Consider the following 25,371-nt stretch of genomic DNA (forward strand, 5'->3'; position numbering starts at 1 on the left):
TTTCTTTCTGACGGTTTATCTGACAATTAATGTGACCATTAGTCCGACTCTATCTATCTGTCTGTCTGTCTGTCTGTCTGTCTATCTACAGTATCTAGCTAGTTAGCTGGCTGTTTGTCTTACTGCAATGTCTGTATAACCATCAAACCTTAAACTTTTAAAGCTATTTTAAACTTTCAGACTTAGTTTTGTGAAGCCAACATCAAAGTTTGCTTGACAAACTTTACCTACAATATCTAGTTCATGTATAACTTACAAACGATCACATGTATTGGAGAACCACTCACATGCACGAGACTATCACTCTTGGAAGTGCGAGTGATTGGCGCCAGGACTTTGGAAGATCTGACACAAGGGGTTTCAGTTTTCCCTGACACAGGTGTGTAAGTGTGTGTGGGTGTGTGTGTGTTACAGTGAGTCAATCATTTTGTTTCATGTGTGCTCCACTAGGAACCCAAGCTTTGGCCTGCTGGGCAATTTCATCTGAGTGATAATTGGAACTTCCTATGGCGATGAGATCATATCCTGCTGAGGTGCATCAGAGCTGCAATATACACCCTGTTGCCTGACTCACTACGCACATAAAGATGCCTAATCTTCATAATATGGGATCATAGTGTTCCAACAGTAATGAGATGTGGAATATTGGGAATTTTTAATAGGGTTCTTATGAAGAGTTTTCCCCTTTTTTTCTGTTGAGGCCCTTTTGTATTGGCGTGCCAGGAGTTTTGTCCTTGGCATCTCTGTTTCTATAAATAGATACTGTACATACATGTATGTATGTATGTGTGTGTGTGTAGATAGATAGATAGATAGATATAGATATAGGTATATGTATGTGTGTGTGTGTGTGTGTGTGTATATATATATATAGATAGAGATATAGATAGATAGATATAGATATATGTATGTATACACAGTATATACACTCACCAGCCACTTTATTAGGTACATCTGTACATCTACTTATTCATGCAGTTATCAAATCAGACAATCATGTGGCAGTTAGCCAATCAGTGACTGTTAGAGCAGTTTAATGTATAAAATCATGCAGATATATGTCAGGAGCTTCAGTTAATGTTCACATCAACCATCAGCAGCCGCGAGCCGTGCATTTTAAGTCTAGGCCTTCAGTGTGATTCATGCCATTAAGAAAACACAGTTTCACAATGAATAAGACGCTATGCCTGTCATACAGTACGTGGCAGTCAACTAATAATACCAACTGACATTTTAAAAACACGTCCACGTCCAACTTGAAATGACACTTAATGCTCAAGCAAGCCTAATTTTAACTGCAGCATGACTGTTTTGTGAAATGAACGTCAAAAATCATAGTTTTTCAAAAATATATATACACCTCTGGAAAAAATTAAGAGACCACTGCAAAATTATCAGTTTTTCTGGATTTTTTTAAATGTTATATTCCTGGGTAGTAAGTGTTATTTCCTAATTGCTTATGCCTCAAAAGTATAGAAAATGGATATTGTTCCCCACAAACTTTGCTTTTGTGACCAGGACAGTGATATTTTGAAATGTACCTATTTTCCAGAACATTCCAGATAGATTCAGTGCTGAGTAAACTTGGAGTAACTTCTAGAACTTTCTAGAACTTTCCAGTAATATAAATAGAAGTATAAATACAGAAGCCTTAAGCCCACCAGTTCAGTTTAGTTCCAGCTGCCTAAGTGGATACATATCTGCATTTTTATGAGATGGCATCAAGAGGCTGCAAGCATCCGGCAGACACATTTTGCTATGTCTGCGGCCAATTTATCAAGATAAGAGCGAAAAAGTACTCTGTGGAAGCATCTGCTAAGAATTTAAGTAGATAGGAGCTGAAACATGCTAATACTGTGGAGGGTGTGGTAAGGGACCATCTGAGAAGTCCACACGTAGTGCTAAAACTATGCATTTTTTTAATTGAAAAACAGAAGGTTCAATATAAATGTTCAATAAGATGTTATGTGTTAAAATTACACAGATCAAACAATGTATGAATACCACACTGAGTCATAAAGACAGGTACAAGTGAAGGGAAAAATAATTAAAATAAAGTAAATTAAAATAATAAAAAAACTTAAAAATACATGTAAATTAGCACAGACGTATACATAAATATGATATAGTAGATAAATAATCGAAGAAATAAATCCATGGGTCAGGAAAGTTCTCACCATATAAGAAAAGATATACACATTTTATTATTAATAACTCAAAAAGCATTTATTCCTAAAACTGTGAAGGACGTGGTAAGGGACCATCTGAATACATGGTCAATTTCTTGGTATTATCCATGCTCAATACCCAGTCCAATGTTGCCAGGTATGTGTAAACTTACCATGTAAACATAAAGTCAATTATAATCAGTAGACTAACACTGTTTCCTGTTCCTGCAAGTGCTCGTGTTTGTAGCCTGCTCTCTCCCATTTTTTTGCACACATTGTTTTTTCCGCTTTATACTTTTTAACATGATACAACTATGTGCATCTGAACGCTAGTGGAGGTCAGTGAGAAAGAGAAGCTTGTAGATACTTTTTCGGATGTGAGTAGTACAGCGAGCAACACACACTTTGGTTCCGGCTGTAGAGCCCCCGCAGCAGGGCGTTTTAGTGACATCTTGGCAGCATACTCGTAGGGCAAAGCAACACAACTCTTCCGTTCCTGTTAGGATTTCCAATCGATTCTGCCCACTCAGTGATACACACACTGAGAATCATGTTGAAAGCGCCCTTGTTATTGGTGACTATTGTAAGGAATGTGGAAATAGAGACTCCAGCCACTATTGTTAAAATGCATTTCGGGTGCAGAGTATCTGACATCAGATCAAATTTACAAGTGCTGGTTAATGCTAAACGTAGATTTTCTAAGATTGTTATTCATGTCGGCAGTCGGCAATTACGATGTCCAGCTTCGCCAGTCAGAGATCACTAAAGATAATTTTAAAGAGGTATGTGAACTTGCAAAAACAATGTCAGACACTGTAATATGCTCTGGACCTCTCCCTGCTTGTCGTGGTGATGAGGTTTGTAGTAGATTAGTGTCACTGAATGGCTGGATATCTGAGTGGTGTCTGGAGAATAGCATAGGATTCATAGACAATTGGAAGAGTTTTTGGGGAAGACATGACCTGCTAAAGAGAGACGGACTCCATCCCTCCAGAGAAGGTGCCGCTCTCCTCTCTAGTAATATGGCTCATAGTCTTAATAGTGATAGTATTTGACTAACCAGGGCCCAGGTCAGGAAGTAGACAGTATGGCTTAACCATCCATCTGCAAGCTGCCTTGAGACATCACACAGGTCACATAAACTACAACACATAGAGAATGAATCACCTAAATATCATATAGAGACTGTGTCTGTTCCCCGAACATCCAAACACAAATCCCTCATTAAGTCATATGAAAAAATCTGATTAATGTAAAAAAAAACAAAAAAAAACATATAAAGGTAGGGCTACTAAACATTGGATCGTGTTCATTCAAATCACTGATTGTAAATTAAATTATTACAGATCTTAGTTTGGATTCGCTCTGTTTGACTAAAACCTGGATTAAAACAGATTAATATGTTAGTTTAAATGAGTCTACTCTCTCAAGTTATTGTTATAAACATGAGCCTCGTCTGAAAGGAGGAGGTGTTGCTATAACTTACAGTGATATTTTTAGTGTTACTCAAAGTCTGGACATAAGTTTAATTCTTTTTATCTGATCATGCTTAATGTGATATCGTCAGATATAAATAAAAAATCTTTGTCATCTTTTGTTCTTGCAACAGTATATAGACCACTAGGGCCATTTTCTGAATTCCCTAGATAATTTGCAGATTTTCTGTCAGATCTAGTGGTTGCTGTGGATAGAGTTTTAATTGTCGGTGACTCCAACATCCACATAGATAACAAAAATGATACACTGGGATTAGCATTTATCGATATTCTCAACTCTGTTGGGGTTAGACAAAATGTGACAGGTCCCACCCATTGCCAAAATCACACGCTAGGTCAGTGGTTCCTAAACCCTGTTCCTGGAGGCCCCCCCAACACTGTACGTTTTGTATATCTCCATTTTCTGACACACCCAGTTCAGGTCTTGGAGTCTCCACTAACGAGCTGATTAGTTGAATCAGGTGTGTTTGATTAGGGAGATATCCAAAATGTGTAGTGTTGGGGGGCCTCCAGGAACAGGGTTGGGAACCACTGCGCTAGATCTAATTTTGTCTTATGGAGTTGATGTTGATAATATAGAAATTCTGCTGCAGAGTGAGGATATCTCAGATCATTACATCGTCTCTTTTATGCTTCGTTTAGCAAATGTCACTCAATCTACGCAATGTTATCATTCAGGTAGAACTATTCTTTCAACTACTAAAGATAGCTTCACTAAAAATCTTCCAGATTTGTCTCAAAAACTCAGTACGTCAAAATGTTCAGAAGAACTTGATGTTGTCACAGAAAATATGGACAGTCTTCTCTAGCACTCTAGATAGTGTTGCCCCCCTTCATTAAAGAATCCCACACCATGGTACAATGATCACACTCATGCTCTCAAGAGAGCAGCTCGGAAAATGGAGCATAAGTGGAAGAATACAAAATTAGAGGTATTTTGCGGTGCATGAAAGGATAGTGTCTCCAACTACAGACAGGCTCTAAAAACTGCCAGGTCCGCATATTTGAGTAAACACATAGAAAATAACCACAACAATCCTAGGTGTTTATTCAGTACTGTGGCTAAATATGTAAGGAATAAAACTTCGACTGAACCAGATATTCCATTACAACATAGTAGTAACTTTATTAATTGCTTTCTGATCAAATAGAAATCATCAGAAACAAAATTGGAATTATGCATCCATCTGCCACAGCACCCCAGAAGACTAAAATTATTCCCTACGAGCTGGTGTAGGTCAGGAAGAGCTAACAAAAAATTATCAAAACATCAAAATCAACAACATGTATGTTAGACGTACATGAAAACTCCTCATTATCCTTAGGGCATGTCCTAAGACACTTTAAACTGGCAGTTATCAAACCACTTATAAAGAAACCACAGCTTGGTCCAAGAGAATTGGCTAATTATAGACCGATTTCAAATCTCCCATTTATGTCAAAAATACTAGAAAAGGTAGTGTCCTCCCAACTGTGTTCATTTTTACAGAGGAATTGTAAATATGAAGAATTTCATTCAGAATTTAGGGCCCATCATAGTACCGAGACTGCACTTATCAGAGTTACAAATGACTTTTTCTTATCATCTGATCGTGGCTGCATTTCTCTTCGAGTGCTCTTAGATCTTAGTGCTGACTTCGACACCATAGATCATGACATTCTCTTGGATAGGCTTGAGAATTATGTTGGCATTTGTGGACAGGCATTAGCTTGCTTTAGGTCCTATCTCTCTGACCGCTACCACTTTGTCTGTGTAAATGAGGAACTGTCAGATCAAATTAAAGTTAAGTATGGAGTGCCACAGGGATCAGTTTTAGGGCCTCTGCTTTTCTTCCTATATATGCTCCCCTTGGGAGGCATTATCAGGAACCATGGAATTAGTTTTCACTGTTATGCCCATATACCGAACTTTATATTTCTTCGAAACCTGACGAAATTTCACAATTTCCAAATTAACACGTAGATGCATTGTCCTTTGCTTTTTAGCCTATGAAGGCTTTTGTTTGTGGTTAATTCATTTTCTATGTAGTTCATTTTTTTAAGAGAACGTTGTCCCTCCTTTGACCAAGTTGATATAGATATCATTCAGTGAGTAGTATCACAAGCTGGCTGGAAGCTTATGGCAGGTAATTTGGGCGAACTCCATCCTGAGCCCATGCTTCAGACAGTGGCTCATAAAGAATCCCATGTCTCTGAGTTTGCAACAATTCATCCTCTGTGAAGACCGTCTTAGTAGACTGAAGTGAAGTCTGGCTGGAACATGCTGCAGTTAGTCATCATCACTCTGCGAAAGACTCAGGGAAAGACTCAGGGAAAGAAATAGAATAAAATTAGCACAGATGCCATTCACTTTAAAGCAGGGTTTAAAGCAGGGTTAAAGAATAAGAGTTTCATCCGTCATGTGTTTTCAGTTCAGACAGACCTAACGAAAGCAGCTGAACTATGAAATGAGGATTAAAATGGGTGTATACATGGCTGAATACATGAGTCTTTAGTCTAGATTTAAACTGAGAGAGTGTGTCTGAGTTCCAAACACTGCTAGGAAGACTATTCCATAGTTTAGTAGCCAAATATTAAATAATCTCCCTCCTTTTGTGGATTTTGATATTCTCGGTATTGTTAACAGGCCGGAGTTTTACGATCATAGTGAGCGTGATGGATTATAGCGTGATAGAAGGTTTGTAAGTAATTAACAGAATTTTAAAATTAATATGAAACTTAACAGGAAATACATTTGGGATGACTTCAAGGACTTTAACACTAAAACTTATAGTTCATACAAAATCATTTTGTTTAACCATTGACCCACAACACTTACTTTAACCACTAATAATTCTAAACATAAATAACTAATATTGGCATTATATTCATTCATTCTCTGTTATAGCATAATTTCATGTACAGCTGCTTTGAAACAATGCCTGTAGTGAAAAGGACTATACAAATAAATTTGTCTTGACTTGACTTGACTTGACTTAACCCTAAAAGAAAACAATTTACTTTGTTTGAATAATTTGTATTTTTAAGGTCATCTCCAAAGGGAAGTTTAGTTAGATTTAGCTCACTTTAGTGGACAATTGTGTTCCCAAAGTATAGCTAAGTAAATATTCAGCAAAATGCATTGACACATTCAAATGTGTCTGTTATATTAGGCTGTGTACGTGTCTTTTTATGTTTCCATTGGTACTACAGATCACTAGCAACTTTCTTTAGAAAAGGACAGTGTGTGTGTGTGTGTGTGTGTGTGTTGGTGGGTTTGGGTGGTTTACGAGGACATTTTAGTAATTACAAGGGTATTATGCTATAAATGTGGTTTATGAGGACATTTCTAGTGTCCCCATAATTCAAATTGCTTAAAAAACATACTAAACAATGTTTTTTTTTAAAAATGTAAAAATGCAGAAAGTGTTTTGTGAGGGTTAGGTTTAGGGGTAGGGTTAGGGTTAGGGATTAGAATCTATAGTTCATACAGAATAAAAATCATTATGTCTGTGGAGAGTCCTCATAATGATCGCTGCACCAACGTGTGTGTGTGTGTGTGTGTGTGTGTGTGTGTGTGTGTGTGTGTGTGTGTGTGTGTGTGTCTGTGTGTGTCTGTGTGTGTGTGTGTGAAGCCATCTGCTCATTCAGGATAGATACGATAGAACCCAAGGTAGCCAATGCTGAATTCATCACTTTGACTTTCTGCTCGGTGCACACACACACACACACACACACAAACACATATATGTGCATACAGGTGTATATAGGCTGTTTTCAAATAATCTTCTTACGGATTTAAAAAAGTTCTGTGCTATCATGCTTGTTAGCATTTTTCTGCACGTGTGTGCGCAAGTGACTGCCATTTCCTTACAAAGCAATTTTTTGGTCACAAAGCTCTCAGTTAGATTAAGGACAAAGATAGAGGGGGATGAGAAAGAGAGAGAGAGAGAGAGAGGGAGACTGAAAGTGAATGAGATGAGAGAGTTAGAGGGAGGCAGTGAAAAAAGAGGTGGGCTGTGTGTCGCAAGGACAAACGTACATGGCATTACTGCAGTGTTCTAGAGAGAATACCAAAGAGGCCAGATGCTTAAACGCTCCATGGTGCAAGCACACACCATCCCACATGTTACATGCAACACCTATGAACACACACGCAACAGTACATGAACATTATTAAGCACAGTTTTTCAAGATGTTTTCAAGTATTAGCACAGTAAATGCAACACTTTTTCATTTGTTGTGTACAGAAAGTGTCAGCACAGTAAACGTTATTGAAACGTTAAAAAAGTAATGCATCGTAATACACTCAGATCGCACTACTAAAACTAGTCTGTTTTAGTTGCTCATTATGACCGTCTGTAACATGAATCATATGAATACAAAGTAACATTCATGTCCTTCTAATGTACAGTACCTATGACATGCGTGGTGTTGTAAAACACTGGCTGCCATTATAGGCATCTCTCCAGCATATAAAACACACACAAACACAAACACACACACACATTCACACTGTCCCCCTATGACCTTCAGTATCCCGCAGTGCCTGTGTTACATTAAATGACCAATCACACACTCTCTGTCTCTCTCTCTCTCTCTCCCAGGTATCTTTCCTGATGTTATGGGTCGTTCCCATGTCACAGTCAGCATAATGTATTTCCCCCATTGCTGATACATGAAACTGACAAAGAGTGTGTATGTCAGAGAGGTGTGTGTGTACTTCTGAAGCGTCTGTTTCTGTTCGCATCTATAGGAATATACAAATCCTGTATGCATTTAATTTTTACATTTTGTATAAAAATAAAGCTCAACACACTACTCAGTAGGAGATACAGATGTTTAAAGGGATAATTCACCAAAAAAAAAAAAAATTATAATTTACTCAAATTAGATAATTTGCTCACCCTAATGTTGTCCTCAGTCAGCCTCAGTCACCATTCATCGCACCTTTTTTCCATAATCTGTCTGTCCCTAAAATTCTGCCTAACATCTCTTTTTGTGTCCCACGAAAGAAAGAAAGTCATACACATGGTTGCCAGGTCAAACAAAAATTTCCAACCCCAAGTCAAACTTTAAATGTCCTAATTTTAATGTTTACCATCAAACTTTTTGGCAACTGTGGTCCATTTTAAAATGAGTAAAAAATAAAATAAAAAGCAAGCCGCAACTATAACATTGGAACCCGCGACTACAATTTCAAAATAGCCCAATTGGGTGGGAAAAACGGATTTGGAACAACATGAGGGTGAATAAATTGTCAGAATTTTCATTTTTGGGGAAACTTTCCTTCAAGTCAAGAATGAGATGTTTTGAGGGTTGTGATTTGTTGTTCCCTTATGAGGATATAGTTCACCTAAAAATTTAATTAAAAGTAGTGTATTATGAATGTTGCAGGTTTGAATGCAAACAAGATTTGAGAGCTGAGAGTGAAAGGCAAGATTTTCAGTGACTTAAAATGTAGTTCACCCAAAAATAAAAATTCTCTTATAATTTACTGCCATCCCTGATGTGTGTGGCTTTCTTTCTTCTGCAGAACACAAATGAAGATTTTTAGAAGAATATCTCAGCTCTGTAGGTCCATACAATGTAAGTGAATGGTGACCAGAACTTTGAATCTCCAAAAATCACATAAAGGCTGCATAAAAGTAATCCATACGACTCCAGTGGTTAAATCAATGACTTGTGAAGCAATATGATAGGTGTTGGTGAGAAAAGGATTAATATTTAAGTCAACTTTTACTATAAATATACACTTTCACCAGCCCTCCTATGTGTGTTCACAAGAGGGCAGAGTTTTTCTTCTTTTATTTTTTGGTGAGTTGTATTCTTCATGCATATCGCCACCTACTGGGCAGGGAGGAGAAAGAAAAAATGGGAGGGATAAAGCAAAGGAAAATAATAAATAAATCATATTTGCACAACAGCTCAGTAGGTTGCAATATGCACGAAGAATGCAAATCAGCAAGAAACGAAACAAAAAGAACTCTCATGAACTCGAATAGGAGGGCTTGTTAGAAGTAGATTTATAGTAAAAAAAAAAAAAAACAGGACTTAAATGTTGATCTGTTTCTTAATTATACCTATCACATCACTCCTGTAGACATGGGTTTAACCACTGGATTCGTATGGATTAATTTTATGCTGTCTTTATTTGTTTTTTGGATCATCAAAATTTCTGGTCACAATTCACTTGCATTGAATGGACCAACAGAGCTGAGACATTTTTCTAAAAGTCTTAGTTTGTGTTTAGCAGAAGAAAGAAAGTCATACCAATCTGGGATGACATGAGGGTGAATAAATTATAAGAGAATTTTCATTTTTGGGGTGAACTATCCCTTTAAATTTCAGTCTTTTCCTCACACAAAGCCATCATATGCCTTCAGGAGACTTGGAATACAGTGCACAAGTCAAATGGACTACATTTATGTTACTTTTTAAGCTGCATTAAGGCCTAGTTTGACAGCCATAGTCGCTATCCACTTTTGTTTTATGGAAAAGAGCAGCCTGAAAATTGTGCTAAATATCTCATTTTGTGTTCCACGGTGGGAAAAAAGTGATTAGAGTGAACTATCCCTTTAACATCCATTTGCCTATTTACAGTGGAGGAGAGTAACGGAGCTGGGCAGAGAAAGAAATAAAGAAGGAAAGATTAGAAAATACAAAAGAGACGAAACGGGAAGGAACAGAGACACGCAGAGACTCTGTGTTCTGAGTGAACGGTGACTTTCACACATGCTGCGAGCGATTGCTCATTTATTGGCATAAGGTGTGTGTTCCCTCTCCGGCTATGTATGTAGATGTGTGAGAATGTGTGCCCACAAGTGTTAATGTGACTGTAATGGCGTTGTGTTTACCGCAGCACAGCTTCATCACTGTCTCCATGACGACCGCTGCGCTAGCTTTCCCGTCCTGCACCAAAGACGGAGTGATACCCAATAGTGCTTCAGTGCAGACCCCTGCAGCACACTTAACACAATAGTATCAGTATGATTATTTGGACAGTATTGTGATGGTAATAGCATGGTATTCTCTAAAGTACGTTGGAGTACCATGTAAATACCCTGGTATATGAATATGGTAATCATTCAGTAATAAGCTGGTACTGTCACTCTACATCAGAGTAATTAACACACTCATCCATAACAGATCACTTAAAGGGATAGTTCACCCAAAAATGAAACTTCTGTCATCATTTACTCACCCAAACCCATATGACTCTTTCTTCTGTGGAACACAAAAGGAGATATTAGGCAGAACGACAGCCTCAGTCAACATTCACTTTGATTGTACGGGAAAAAAGATACAATGAATGTGAATGGTGACTGAGACTAACATCCTGCCTAACATCTTTTGTCTTAACATGTGGCGCCTTTATAGTGAGTAAATGATGACTGAATTTAAATTTTTGGGGGAACTATCCCTTTAATCAGTCATAACTTGCCATTTTAACATTAAAAAATGTGTTTGTTAGAAATAAGTGTTTATGTGAGGGTGTTTTATTTATTAGAAAATGTATATGAAACCATCAAAAATTTTTTTTTTTATCAGGCATGTAAGAAGTGACAATCTTCTTTCAATTCATCGTTTGGTCAGACTGGCAAAAGTTACACCATTTTTACACAATCTTAACAATCCTAAACGTAGTAAGTGTTTATGTGTGTGTTTTATTCATTAGAACATTTATATTGGTAAATGATGCACGTATGATGCACGTATCAAATTCAAGACTCTGATGCTGGCATACAGAACAGTCACTGGGTCTGCTCCAGCATACCTAAAATAAGTTCTGCAGAGCTACGTTCCCACCAGAAACCTGCAGTCGGCTAACGAGTGGTGCCTTGTTGTACCAACACAAAGAGGCACCAAAACACTTTCCTGGACTTTCGGTTTCATTGTACCACGTTGGTGGAATGACCTTCCTAACACCATCCATGAAGCTGACTCACCCTCTGTCTTCAAAAAAGGCTTAAAACACATCTATTCCATGAGCACTTAACCATTCACTAATAATAAAAAAATAAATAAAAAAAATATACTGTTGATATTCTTGTTGCACTCTAATTTGTCTTGGATACTACTATTCTGATGCTGGTGAAACTTTGTAATGCAGCACTTTTCGTACCACTGTCTCCTTAAGATGAATCGCTTATGTATTATTCCTCTTTTGTAAATCGCTTCGGATAAAAGCGTCTGCCAAATGAATAAATGTAAATGTAAATGTAATGAAGCCAAAATGGATGTATAATAATTATGAATTCACCTCTATATTTTCTCACAAACTGTTTAGCAACAAAAAAGTGCTCCTGGTTATACTGGCTTACTGTGGAGGCTGCTTCCATTTAGGTCTTTTTACATGGCATCACGACGGTCATGTCGGAGCTTTCACAGACTTGCAAGTTTACAACTTGTAATTAAGAGTTCTTTGAAGATTTGAACAGTCATTACAAGTCGGAATCTCGTAATTACGGTAATTCCGACATGGCATGAACGCACCCATAGACCATGTGTTCAAAATGTAGAAAAACAAATGTTGCTCCTGTATAGAGGAAATTACAGTAATCTGCTAGAGGTAGTGTATGACTGACACATGCTAACATGCAACTGGTTTATCGACCGCCTCCCCTAGTTTTAGAAGCTAATACAGAGACTTGAACAGCAATGCTATGAGATATCGAGAGAGAGAGAGAGAGAGAGAGAGAGAGAGAGAGAGAGAGAGAATGAGAGAGAGAGAGATTCATGGGGAGAGGGGGACCTGGGCTGAGGAAACTGGTTACTGCAGCAGTCTGTATATGGCAAGCCGAATTGACTTTTATTCATTCACTGGATATGAATTGTTGATAACAACAATTACATTTTCACAAGTTAAAATTCTAATTCTTGATATCAAGAATGTAATTTTCACTAGTGGAAATGCCAACTGTTGATATCAATAATTACATTTCTACTAGTAAAAATGTGAATTCTTGATATAAAAAATGTCATCATCACTCTCAGAAATCACATTCTTGATATAAAAAATGGAATTTAAACTAGTAAAACCCCTAATTTTTGATATCTATAACTGAATTTTCAATAGTAACGTTTTACACCAATATGTCATTCACTCCTATTCAAAACGCAATTATTGATGTCGAAAATTTGTTTCTTACTAGTTGAAAGTCCAATTTCACATATAAACAGTTCTTTTCTTACTAGTAAAAAATATACATTTTGATATCAAGAATGTAATTTCTAATAGTGGAAATGCCAAAAATATTCAAAAAAGAAAGTTATGGAACCTCACGGGGGATACGCAAGGGGGAAAGAAGACTGCTAATTCAAACCCAAGATCCGTTTTCTCTGTCGTTTATAAACCACACTTATTTTTCATATCAACACCAAAAGGTGTATATTATTTTTATATTTAAGAACATTGTATGATTTTGTAATGTGTATAGCCCCAGAGCCAAAGCAGTTTCAGGCCCGCAGTCTCAGGACTGATGCGGTGTTAGTAGATGAGCGCCATCTACCGTTTGGAGCATAATTTCGTACATTTATTTGCTTTTTTAGATTTAAAATGTGCTATTTTTACATTGATTTTGATCTAAAACATTTAATGGTAGCCTTTTCAACACTTTTCAATAAGGTTCCATGTGTAACATTAGTTAATGCAGTAGGTTTCATGAATTAACAAAGAACATGTTTTTAACAGCATTTATTAATCTCTGTTTATGTTTTTTTTAACTAATGTTAACATTTACAACTTCTAATTTGAAAAATATATTAGTAAATGTTAAAATTAACATTAACCAAGATTAACAAATTCTGTAAAAGTATTGCTCATTGTTTTTCAAGTTAACAAATGTAGTTAACTATTGTTAACAAATCAAACTTTATTGTAAGGTGTTACCCATTTGACTATATTATATGTGATCATTTGATTTCCTTCCTGTTCATAAAGTCACAAAGAGTACTTTAAAAAGACACAAAGAATGGGCATTTAATGTCATATGTATTTAATCATATCAAATTCAAAAGAAACATTCAATTATAAGGCCTAACAAAACACATTACATACAAAATGATAAAAAAAAAAATAATTGAATAATAATAAATTAAACTAAAATAATTATTTAAACAACTAAAGCTTGAGTGACTCAAAACAAAAGCATTTAAAAAAAAATACAACCTGAATGCTAATCAAACTGTTTCCAGAATAATATTCATTATGACAACCAATTTAAGTTTCTGTAAGAATAACGAGAAATATATGTATTCAGATCCAGTAGTTAGCAGAAAATACTTAGCTTAATAAAGTAATTGTTTACCAGAAATGTAGATTTAATAAAACTTTACACAGACAACAAATTACCGTGCTCTCCGACATGATTGTTCTGTCATTAGCTCCACCCGTAACATCGGTCCGGAGACTGCGGGCCTGGCGTTGCGGTCCTGAAACTGCTGCGACTTAAGGCTGATTTATACTTCTGCGTCAATCCTATGGCTCTGCGGCTCAGCAGATGGAAACTATTTTGTGTAACGTATCTGTGTGCTGTTGATAAATGTATGAAAATGTGTTCCATTGCTTTGCATAAAAACATAGGCTAAATTAATGTTTGGGTATTAGGAACAAGGAAGAGTAGATATAAAAATCTAACAAACATGTTACTATGTATGTGAACTTGATTGAGCTCACCTGTGTGTGTAAAGAAGCCACGAAAATAATAGTTTTCATGTTTTACTTTTTACTTAACATTTGAGAAAATAAATTGGCTAAATCTTTTGATTTTTGTTTTCAATTATTATTTTATGCTCTTTAGTTTAAAATGGAGTGCACTAATTTCACGGCCAGGAATGTTCTTTTCAATAATAGCACGGTGCTGTCGGGTTTATCTGTCTAGTTGCGCCATCTTGTAGACTTAGGAAACAACGTCAATTTAAATATCTGGTGACTTGAAAATTTAAATTTATTTCGAATATTGAAATTATTTAAGGTAAAAATTAGAATTTAGCCTCTTAGCCCTGTTGACTTGGTTATCTAACTAAAAATGATAGACCTCACGCACACACACACACACACACACACACACACACACACACACACATACATATATATATATATATATATATATATATATATATATATATATATATATATATATATATATATATAGGATATATGCTAAAATATTTTTTTGAGTGTAGGGTGAAACAGTGGAAGTTCTACTTGTCAGACAGCTTTGAAGGGAAATAACTGTGCAAACAGACAATTTGAAGTGCATACATACATGACTTTTTCAATGTACCTGATATCAACATTTAGCCTATTAGAAGAACCCCCATCTGAAGCTTAGTTAATACATCCCATAAAAATAACTGAGAATTTCCATAATGTTTGTGCTTGGATTAAATGCATGTCTAATTTTGGTTGAAAGGGTGCGCCCATTATTATAATTTTTTTCACGCTGTCTTCTTGCACTTTATTACCATACAGTAACACACAGACGTACAATATTAGCATTCTAGAACATTCATTTATGTTATTATGTGCTATTGTAACACCCATTCCTCCTCGATTTTGGCTTCTAGCAAGTAAGAAGACTTTTTCCTTGGGCAGACAGCAGCAGATGGGAGGTGTTCAGCACAGGGAGCAATTCTTTTGTTATTGGTTTCATGTCAGAAAAAGCATGAAAGAGTAATGTCAATTTTAAAAGCTCATTTAAAACAATCAAACTATTGCTAAGACTAATTATTCGGACAAAAGGCATCCAGACTGTAACTCTGTCGCCACGTGGACTGCACAATGACCCTTATTTTTGAATAATGAGCAGTATATTGCAGCATTCGTGAAGGTTTTAGTTTATAAAATGTTAGTTGGAATGAATCATTTTTACACCTGCTCCTTCTGTACTCCCTTAATCCCATTTGCCATTACATTTATTAATACGTCATGAAAACAAATGTATTGCAAAATCATACAATTTATTCAATATAAAAATAATATATTATATACAGTAGGGCTGCCCCCTGATAGTCGACCAAATGTTAGTCCATGAGAAGAGTCTTGGTCAACCAAGTTTTGATTGGTTGGTTGGTCCCAGAAAAAACTCCACAGGAAACTGACGAACACCTGACGTATTACTGCTGGTTGGACGCTAGGTGGTACTATGGGGTAATTTTCGTTAAGCAGGGTTAAGGTTAAGTCTACACAATAAAGCAAGACACCTTGATTTCAAACTTTTAACTTTATTTTTTATTTATTTTAACAATAATTTCAAATGAAACTGGAAAACAAAATAAGTACAATTAAAATGTGTGTTGTTCAACTTTTTGAAAGATGGCTTTACAGCAGTTGTCAACACCTCTCTGGCAAAGAATTTACTTCATCTGTGCATTCTCTACCGGTCGGGTATTTCTTTGTCCAGGAAAATACATTGTGTGTGTGAATAAATTTGTTTTGTTCCCTCCTTCACAATATATATATATATACACTACCGGTCAAAAGTTTTGAAACACTTGACTAAAATGTTTCTCATGATCTTAAAAAACTTTTGATCTGAAGGCGTATGCTTAAATGTTTGGAATTAGTTTTGTAGACAAAAATATAATTGTGCCACCATGCTAATAATATTAATTTATTTCATTATAATACCAAAATGTAATTAAAAAATAAAAAAAAGTTTTTGAAATTGATGACTTGGACCAAATAATAAAGAAAAGCAGCTAATAAGAGCCCAACATAGATGGGAACTCCTTCAATACTGTTTAAAAAGCATCCCAGGGTGATACCTCAAGAAGTTGGTTAAGAAAATGTCAAGAGTACATGTCTGCAAATTCTAGGCAAAGGGTGACTACTTTGAAGATGCTAAAATATAACACAGTTTTGATTTATTTTGGATTATGTTTAGTCACAACATAATTCCCATAGTTCCATATATGTTATTCCATAGTTTTGATGACTTCACTATTATTCTAAATGTGAAAAAAAATTATAATAAAGAATGAGTAAGTGTTTCAAAACTTTTGACCGGTAGTGTATATATATCCAATTACATCGGATCAGTGAATATTCTTGCTTTAGTGATTTTGCTTTGAAAATTAAATTAATTTATTTAAAAAACGAAAAACTTCAACGAGAAATCAAATACATTTCTAAATTCAAACTGCACTCCAAACGGAACGAAAAAGCAAATAAAATAATGAAGTGATGAAAGAATAATAAATATATACACACACACACCTTTCCATTTACCGTCAGGCAAGTATCTGTCTAAACATGCAGGCGGAAAATTACTTACACAAATGAAGACATAAAAACAATTATAAATGTAAAAATAATAATTATAATGATGATAATAATCACTGAAATATAAATCATGGTTCGAGGTGAATGTGTTTTTGTATTATTTTATGTTTTAATCACAGAAATATAGGCTGCAGTGTTGCGTTTACAATGAACTGCTCTGTTGAAATAAAGTGAACTGAATTCAAAGCACCTCCTGAGCTGAGATGTCTGAGGCCATTTGCGGCACTCATAGAAGATACTGTTCTTGCAAAAAAAATAAAAAATTCAGAAGACAGAAACAAAGAAAGAGTGAGAACCTTTTAGATGCGCATGTTCCACGAGACTGCACGTCATATATTCGCATAGATGGCTTTTCTGTCACCTGTTCTTAATAATATAATAAAGTGTTTCTTCAAGCATGTGTCTGTGTGTCTACGGGCAAATTATATGTAATATTAATTTGATAATAGTAATAGCCTAATAATCATAATAATACTAATAATTTAATACATGGGAATACGAGCCAAAAATCGTCTTGACATCGTCAAAGGCATCAGCTATTGGTGATCACTCGGACCATCGTCAATCCCCAAGATCATCGTCTGTCGGCACAACCCTAATGTGCATTTCTCTCTATAAATTAACAAAATTTACCCCTTTTGCCGGTGTCGCTGCGGCTCGCTTCATGCGTGCGCTTGTAAAATTTATATTTTAAAGGCTCATTATTATGGTTTAGTATTTCTCTGTTATGTAGAACAGTGTTAGCAATGTTACTTATAACATTCTTTCTCAGCCCTGGAACTCAAACCATTTTCTGATGCCCCCCTAAAAAAGATATTTAATTAATTAAATTAATATCGTAAATGTGCGACTAGTAAACTAGTAGGCGTTAATTTAAGCCATTAGTCGACTAGGAAAATCTTTGGTCGGGGGCAGCCCTAATATACAGTATATGAGACTAAACTCCCAGTGTGGATTGCGATCTATTATGCGTCGTCCATTAGAGACAACACCTCACAAGAGCACCAGTTTTGTGCCCAGCAACAAGATTTTTCTGTGTATGGCATGTGTAGTTTACTGTGAGTGGTAGTTCGGGACAATATTTAATTAAAATGTAGCCAAATATGCACAGCGGTACCAAAATTAAGGCAGTATAGAAGATAGTGTGGGTTGGCCAATCAGATGAATGGGGCGATGCAGTGCCGCCCAAATATGCAAATCTAATATTGTTTGAACAATGAACAAAAAAGAAAAATTGAAATGAATTCTCATTTTCAGATTCTTAAGCATAAAAATAATTTTTTTTTTTTAAAACGAGCTGTTTTTACCCACATGGAATGTCTCCCTCCAGTTTTTTAACCTGCTACAAAAATGGATTAATGGGAAAACCAAGTCTCATTAATATTCATAAACTTATTACCATAGCTATTCTTACCTATTAAAATTGTATTTCTAGATATCGATAATAGTATTTTTACTAGTTGAAATCACATTTAAGATATCAGTATTTATATTTTCACTTGTTGCAAAGGCTATTTTAGATATCAAGGCAATAATTGTTACTAGTAGAGCTCCCTTTACTGATATCAATAATTACACTGTTACTACTAAAATGTTAATTCTTGATATCAACAATTAAATTACAGCTAGTGAAAATGTAAAATCTTTATATCAGAAAATGAATTTAAACATGTTATATTTGTTATTTCTGATATCTGGAAATGAATTTCAGATATCAATAATTTGGAATGTAATTTTGATATCTAAAAAGACTTTCTTATTAGTAACAATTACATTACAAATATCAGAAATTAAATTTGTTACTAGTGAAAACTGAATTACTGCTATTCACTTGTAGAAATTACATTCTTGATATCAAAAATTCTATTTTACTAGTAAGAAAATAATTATTGAAAGGTGAAATTGGAATTTCAACTAGTGAGAAACTAATTTTTGATATCAATAACTGTTTTGAATAGGAGAGAATGACATATTACTAGTGAAACTTTACTAGTAAAAAATTAGAGATATCACAAATTAGGGTTTTTACTACTTGATATCAACAATTCACATCCTGCGAATGAATAAAAGTCAATTCGGCTTGCAACAGTATCAGAAATCATTGTGAAATTCAACTAGTGAAAATTCAGTTACAGATATCAATAATTATGGTTTTTACTAGTTGAAATTCCATTTTTGATATCAAGAATGTGATTTTTGGGGACCTGGGTAGCTCAGTAAGTATTGACACTGACTACCACCCCTGGAGTCATGAGTTTGAAGTTCCAGCCAGGTCTCCTAAGCAACCAAATTGGCCCAGTTGCTAGAGAGGTTAGAGTCACATGGAGTAACCTCCTTGTGGTCGCAATTAGTGGTTCTCGCTCTCAGTGGGGTGCGTGGTAAGTTGTGCATGGATCGCGGAGAGTAGCATGAGCCTCCACATGCTCTCCGCGGTGTCATGCACAATGAGCCACGTGATAAGATGCGTGGATTGACGGTCTCAGAAGCGGAGGCAACTGAGACTTGTCCTCCGCCACCACAAGGACCTACTAAGTAGTGGGAATTGGGCATTCCAAATTGAGAGAAAAGGGGATAAAAAAAGAAGTAAAAAAAGAATGTGATTTCTGCAAGTGATGACGTCATTTTTTATATCAAGAATTCACGTTTTTACTAGTGGAAATTTAATTATTGACATCAACAATTGGCATTTCCACTAGTAAAAATTACATTTTGGTATCAAGAATTAGAATTTTAACTAGTGAAAATTGAATTGTTGATATCAACAATTCATATCCTGCGAATGAATAAAAGCTAAAACGGCTTGCCATAGTCTGTAACTAGGTCAGGTTGAGACTGAAGACAAATAAATGGAGGGGCAGTGGGGGGGGGGGGGGGTTATGGGACTAGGCTGGTATTTTACATAAAAAAGAGTGTTTCACCTACACCTGTCCTCTTCACATTTGTATCCCTTTTCATCAGTACCATTTTTATACTGTCTTTGTTTTCTTGATTTCTGATTGCATAATTCCAAATATTTCCCTTTTTAAGATTATGTGTATTGCAGAGAGATAAATACATTCTAAAAAGACAGAAATGTGGTGTGAAAGTTTGATGGGATAGATGTTGCTATGTACTGTATGTAAGTGTGTGTGTGTGTGTGTGTGTGTGTGTGTGTGTGTGTGTGTGTGTGTGTGTGTGTTCAGAGCAAATCCTGAGCAGCCTCTGAAACAAAGCAGTCTTGGATGGAGGGATAAATGGAGCAAGCAGATAGAGGGGTGGAGTGAAGGAGAAGCTTTCAACCCTGTGTGTCCTCACTGCCTGGAACATCTTATGCACATGAGTGGCTCTGAGTGTGTGTGTGATCTCTGTATAAATGCATTATCCAGAACATGTTTGATGTTGTATATTTACTTTTTTCCAGTTCTTTGTTTCTTTCTTTTTCTTTCTTTATTTCTTTCTATTTACTTTTTTCCCGTTCTTTCTTTCTTTCTTACTTTCTTTTGTCTCTTAAGTTAGAGGTCGACCGACAGTGGATTTTGCAATAACTAAGATGATGTAAATGGCAGATAACAGATTAATCGGCCTATAGCATAATTTTTCAAATCGATGTATAGAATGTTCAAACATTTTCATTGTCTTTCTATGCTATGATGATCACAGACATGAGTCCAAAATGGATAAAATCCCATATGCAGTTTATTGTTCAACCAAAATCCCAATAATAACCAGGGGGAAAAAAATAAGATTTGGTGCAAAATGCAGGATTTTAATTATAAACAAGTCTGAAACACACTGCAGAATATTATTTTGAAATGATGGAGACTTGTGAATATTGTTTATGGCCATTTTATACAGTAGAACCAAACCGTTCTAACTGTAGAATCTTCCAGTGCCAGCCACAGAGGAACAAAGAAGAATAAAAAACCTATCAGCAACTATCAGCACCAATTAATTGATAAAATGATCAAATTCTTCCTCTATGTGAATGTGAGGACCTAGCTGAGGTTCTGGCACACTTTTTTTATCCCTTTTCTTCCAGTTTGGAATGCCCAATTCCCGCTACTTAGTAGGTCTTCGTGGTGGCGCGGTTACTCAACAGGGGCCGGATTCACGAAACTTTTTTAAGAAGAAATTTCTTCTTAACTACCATTTTCTTCTTAATTTGTAACTTAAGAAAAAAGTTACGAATATTTTGTATTCCTGAATAAACTTCTTAAGAAAGTTCTTATCTAAGAAGCATTCAAAATCTTAAATATCATCGTAAATAACATCTTAAAGTTAGGATAACCTCACAGTTGTTTTAAATTCTAAAAGGTAAGATGTTTAATTAATTTACTAGGGTTTTCATGTTGAGTCTGAAGTCGCAATAGGCTGTTTACGTAGAAATGAAGTGTTTAATTATATTTTTATTTTCAGCTTGTAAACCATTTAATGTTATCACAAAATTCAAACAATATATATTGTTTTGAAGCTTCTTAATGTGACCAATCATGCTAATTCAAACGTATGCTACATATAGCACTCTCTCTCTGCGATCTTTAGAGTTCATAGAAACAATAATAATTATAACATTAGAAAGCTGAGACTTTCTTTTTCTCCCCTCATCCACATCCCTATCGGAGTTGGGCACAGCAGAGACAGCTTCCGTCACCCTTTCCCATTTACCCGCCTCGTACTTTCCGACGTGATATTATTATCAAGCTTCCAAAGGAGAACATTTTCCTTGCAGTAAATTCCTCAGCACTTGTCTACTGAAGTTTGTTTCTTTTCCTCCATGTCAAATTAAAAGTTATCAAATGGTTAACAGCAAGTAAATTCTCCTATGACAGTTAATGTCGTTATACTAACACATCTCACACACTTTTCATTCAAAAAATTATCTTGAGGTGCTTGCTACTTAAAAAAAAAAAAGGTTAATTGATAAATTTATTGTTACAATTTACATGTGTTGAAGTATTGAATTTGTTGTAGGCTATTAGACAAGGCAACTCCATTAGCAGACCGATCAGACAATGTCAAAGCCTGTCTTTTTATTCTTAAGGAAAAAATTAAGATGTTCTTAAGAAAATATTTGAGAACTTCTAAAGAATTTTTCAAGAATTGCACTTAGGAACATTCTTACGAACTTTTTATAATGTATCCTAAGAACTTTCTTAATTTTATTCTTAAGAAATTTTCGTGAACCCGGCCCCTCAATCCGGGTGGCGGAGGACAAGTCTCAGTTGCCTCTGCTTCTGAGACGGCATCTTATCACGTGGCTCGTTGTGCATGACACCGTGGAGACTCACAGCATGTGGAGAATCATGCTACTCTCCGCAATCCATGCACAACTTACCACACACCCCATTGAGAGCGAGAACCACTAATCGTGACCACGAGGAGGTTACCCCATGTGACTCTACCCTCCCTAGCAACTGGGCCAATTTGGTTGCTTAGGAGACCTGGATGGAGTCACTCAGCACACCCTGGATTCAAACTCGCGACTCCAGGGGTGGTAGTCAGCATCAATACTCGCTGAGCTACCCAGGCCCCTCTGGCACACTTATGAGTAGACAAAATACAGAGGAAAGAGAGCATCAGGGGATCAGAGGAGTGAGTCTTGTGTTGAAATGATGAAAAAGGTGATAATAATAATAAGAATTATCAAATTTGTTATCATAATTGTCTTGATAATTGTCGTTTTTATTTCATTTGTCATATTGTTTATTAAGAGTGCAGTTCTAAAGGCTTTAGTTTACATAGATAAAAATTCATAATGTGAAATATCGATTAAATAATAATTAATAAACTCTTTGGGAAATAGAATACAATATAAAATGTAAAATGTTAAGAAATGACAATTTTAACAGATTTGTGATCTAGCGTTCAGTGCAGACGCCCCAGATATGTAAACTGTGGTGCGCAAATGGGAGATGCAGGTTCAGTTCCAGACTGTGTCATGTCTAGTCAAACTCTAGTCTAGTCTAGTGAAGTCTGGACATGTTAGTCTTTGTCTGGGTCTTAAGGGATCTGGGCCTGTCTAGTATTAGACTGGGTCTTGAGAGGTCTAGTCTGGTCCTGTGTAGACTTAGTCTGGGTCCAAACACTGGTCTAGTCTAGTGAAGTCTGGACATGTTTAGTCTTTGTCTTGGTCTTGCGAGGTCTGGGCCTGGAGAGGTCTAGTCTGGTCCTGAATAGTCTTAGTCTGGGTCCAAATACTGGTCTATTTTAGTCAAGTCTGGACTTGTCTAGTCTTAGTCTGGGTTGTGACATGTCTGGCCTTGGTCTGGATAGCTATAGTCTGGACCTGTTTAGTCTTTGTCTGGGTCTTGAGGGGTCTGGGCCTGGAGAGGTGTAGTCTGGACCTGTATAGTCTTAGTCTTGGCCTTGAAGTGTCTAGTCTTTGTCTGGGACTACATTTACATTTATCCATTTGGCAGACACTTTTATTCAAAGCAAAGGCATACATTTTATTAGTGTGTGTTTTCCTTGAAATTCGAACCCATGTCTTTTGCATTGCTAGCGCCATGCTCTACCATTTGAACTACAGAAACAGATCTAGGTCTTAGAGGGTCTGGGATTGGTCTCGGTCTTGGAGGTTCTGTTCTGGACTCCAATTTTTAAACAAACTGCAGTTCCTTACAATAGCTATACCTTCGCTACGCTCTGAATTTAAAGCTACGATCTGTCTAAATTTATAGAAATGTATTGTTTTACCAGTGCTTAGGGTTGGACAAATGGGTCATTGGGGTTCATGTGGTGTCACAGATAAATTAAGCTATATATTGTCATCATGGCTATGACAACTGATCTTGCATACACAAACGATCAATGTCTAGTTTGACAAGGAGGGCGTGGTCGGGCCGTAAGGATGGATGCCTGCTGCTGAATTTCCCCAATCAACTGGGAGAGGGATAAAGAGTAGCTGGAGACGCCACTGTGAGAAAGAGAGAGAGATGCATGCAGTTGGCGAACGTGTGCATTCTGCATTGAACGTGTGCGTTCTGGTTCTGCGTCCAAGCGAAAGTGTGTCCAATTAATGTCTTCCATGAACTGTTCACCCGGCTCCTGCTCCCTCCTTTGTAGAGAAGGCAGAGATCTGCCACACTGGTGCCGAAACCCGGGAGTTGGAGGAAGATGCGCCATCAGAGAGCCCTCGCCGCTGACAGAGGATCACGATGCCAAGGGAGTGCTCGATTAAGTGGTGCAGTGCGTCAACCGGTGGCCGAAAGGAACGACTGAGGGGTCCAATGCCATCGCCCGGCATCACTGAGGACCGCTGTGCAGCTGGCTGCGGAATGACTGGTGGCGTGATCAGGGACCGCCGTGTTTTTTTTCTCTTTTATTTCTTTTCTCTCTCTCTCCTCTCTCCCTCTCTCTCTTGGTCTCTCCCGCTCTCTCTTTCTGTCTCCCCTCTCCCTCCCCTTGTCCTGCTCGTTTTCCCAGGAGGCAGGGAAGACCATCAGGCAGCGGCACGGCCGGAAGGGCAACATCTCCTCTCCAGAAATGAGAGGGGGAGGGGGGAGTAAGCCTGAATCGGCGATGGGGGAATGGGACGAGAAGGGTGTGGCTGGGCCGCAAGGATGCACGCCTGGCACTGAATTACCCCAATCAGCCGAGAGAGGGATAAAGAGGAGCCGGAGATGCCAGTGAGAAAGAGAGAGTGATGCATGTAGCCGACGAACGTGCGCATTCTGCATTGGGCTGGGAAGACCAACAGTTTGAGCGACACACGGAGCTGTGTGTGTGTGTGTGTGATGGCGAGTGTGTGCTGAAAAGCAGTTTTATGTTGTTTCCAAGTGAAAATGTGTGTAATTAAAGTCTTCCATGAACTGTTCACCCGGCTCCCGCTTCCTCCTTTGTAGGTAAGGCAGAGATATGCCACATCTAGGCTCTAGAGGACATAAAATCATGTCTTGGAGAGATACCATAATAAATATCTAAATGACAAACTATGCATTAACCAATATAGACGATATATACTTCCATCTTTTCCAAAGGTGATTTATAAATATAATATCATTATTTAGGGTCTATGAGGTTGTGGGAGGTATCCACTTATCAGAATGAGGATATATTTGGAGTTCTAATTTGGAGTCCAAGTCAAGTCTCAAAATCGTTTCAAGTGAATTTCTTTGCATTGAATTTATTGAATGAATTTATTTATATGTCTCGAATACTGTCTATATTACATTATTGGATTCGTCTCTGTTATATAGTTATTTAAAAAGTGCCATGTGGGTTCAGATGCAATGGATAGCACTTTGAAGTTCTGATTTAAAAAATGAGGTTCATGTCCCACTAGAGTCAAAAATGTATGAGGATGGTTTGACATAGTGGCTAAAACGCAGGGCTTGTAACAAGAAGGTTGTTGGTTCGAGCCCTGTTAGAAGTTAATCATGAGCTTTTACCATTGTGCCCAAGAGCAAGGCACTTACTGTAACCTCGATACTCTAAGTGGGATTGTCCCAGTAATAAGTGT

At 36.8% G+C, this 25,371-nt stretch overlaps 1 protein-coding gene across 5 annotated transcripts in view; it reads left to right on the forward strand.

The window, feature by feature from the left end:
* LOC127434426 (potassium voltage-gated channel subfamily C member 1-like) overlaps window positions 1-25,371 on the forward strand; it is a 97,467-nt gene that overhangs the window by 26,718 nt on the left and 45,378 nt on the right. The gene's annotated exons all lie outside the window — the stretch shown is intronic.

This window comes from Myxocyprinus asiaticus, chromosome 44 (genome assembly GCF_019703515.2).
Source record: "Myxocyprinus asiaticus isolate MX2 ecotype Aquarium Trade chromosome 44, UBuf_Myxa_2, whole genome shotgun sequence".
NCBI classification, from domain to species: Eukaryota; Metazoa; Chordata; class Actinopteri; order Cypriniformes; family Catostomidae; genus Myxocyprinus; species Myxocyprinus asiaticus.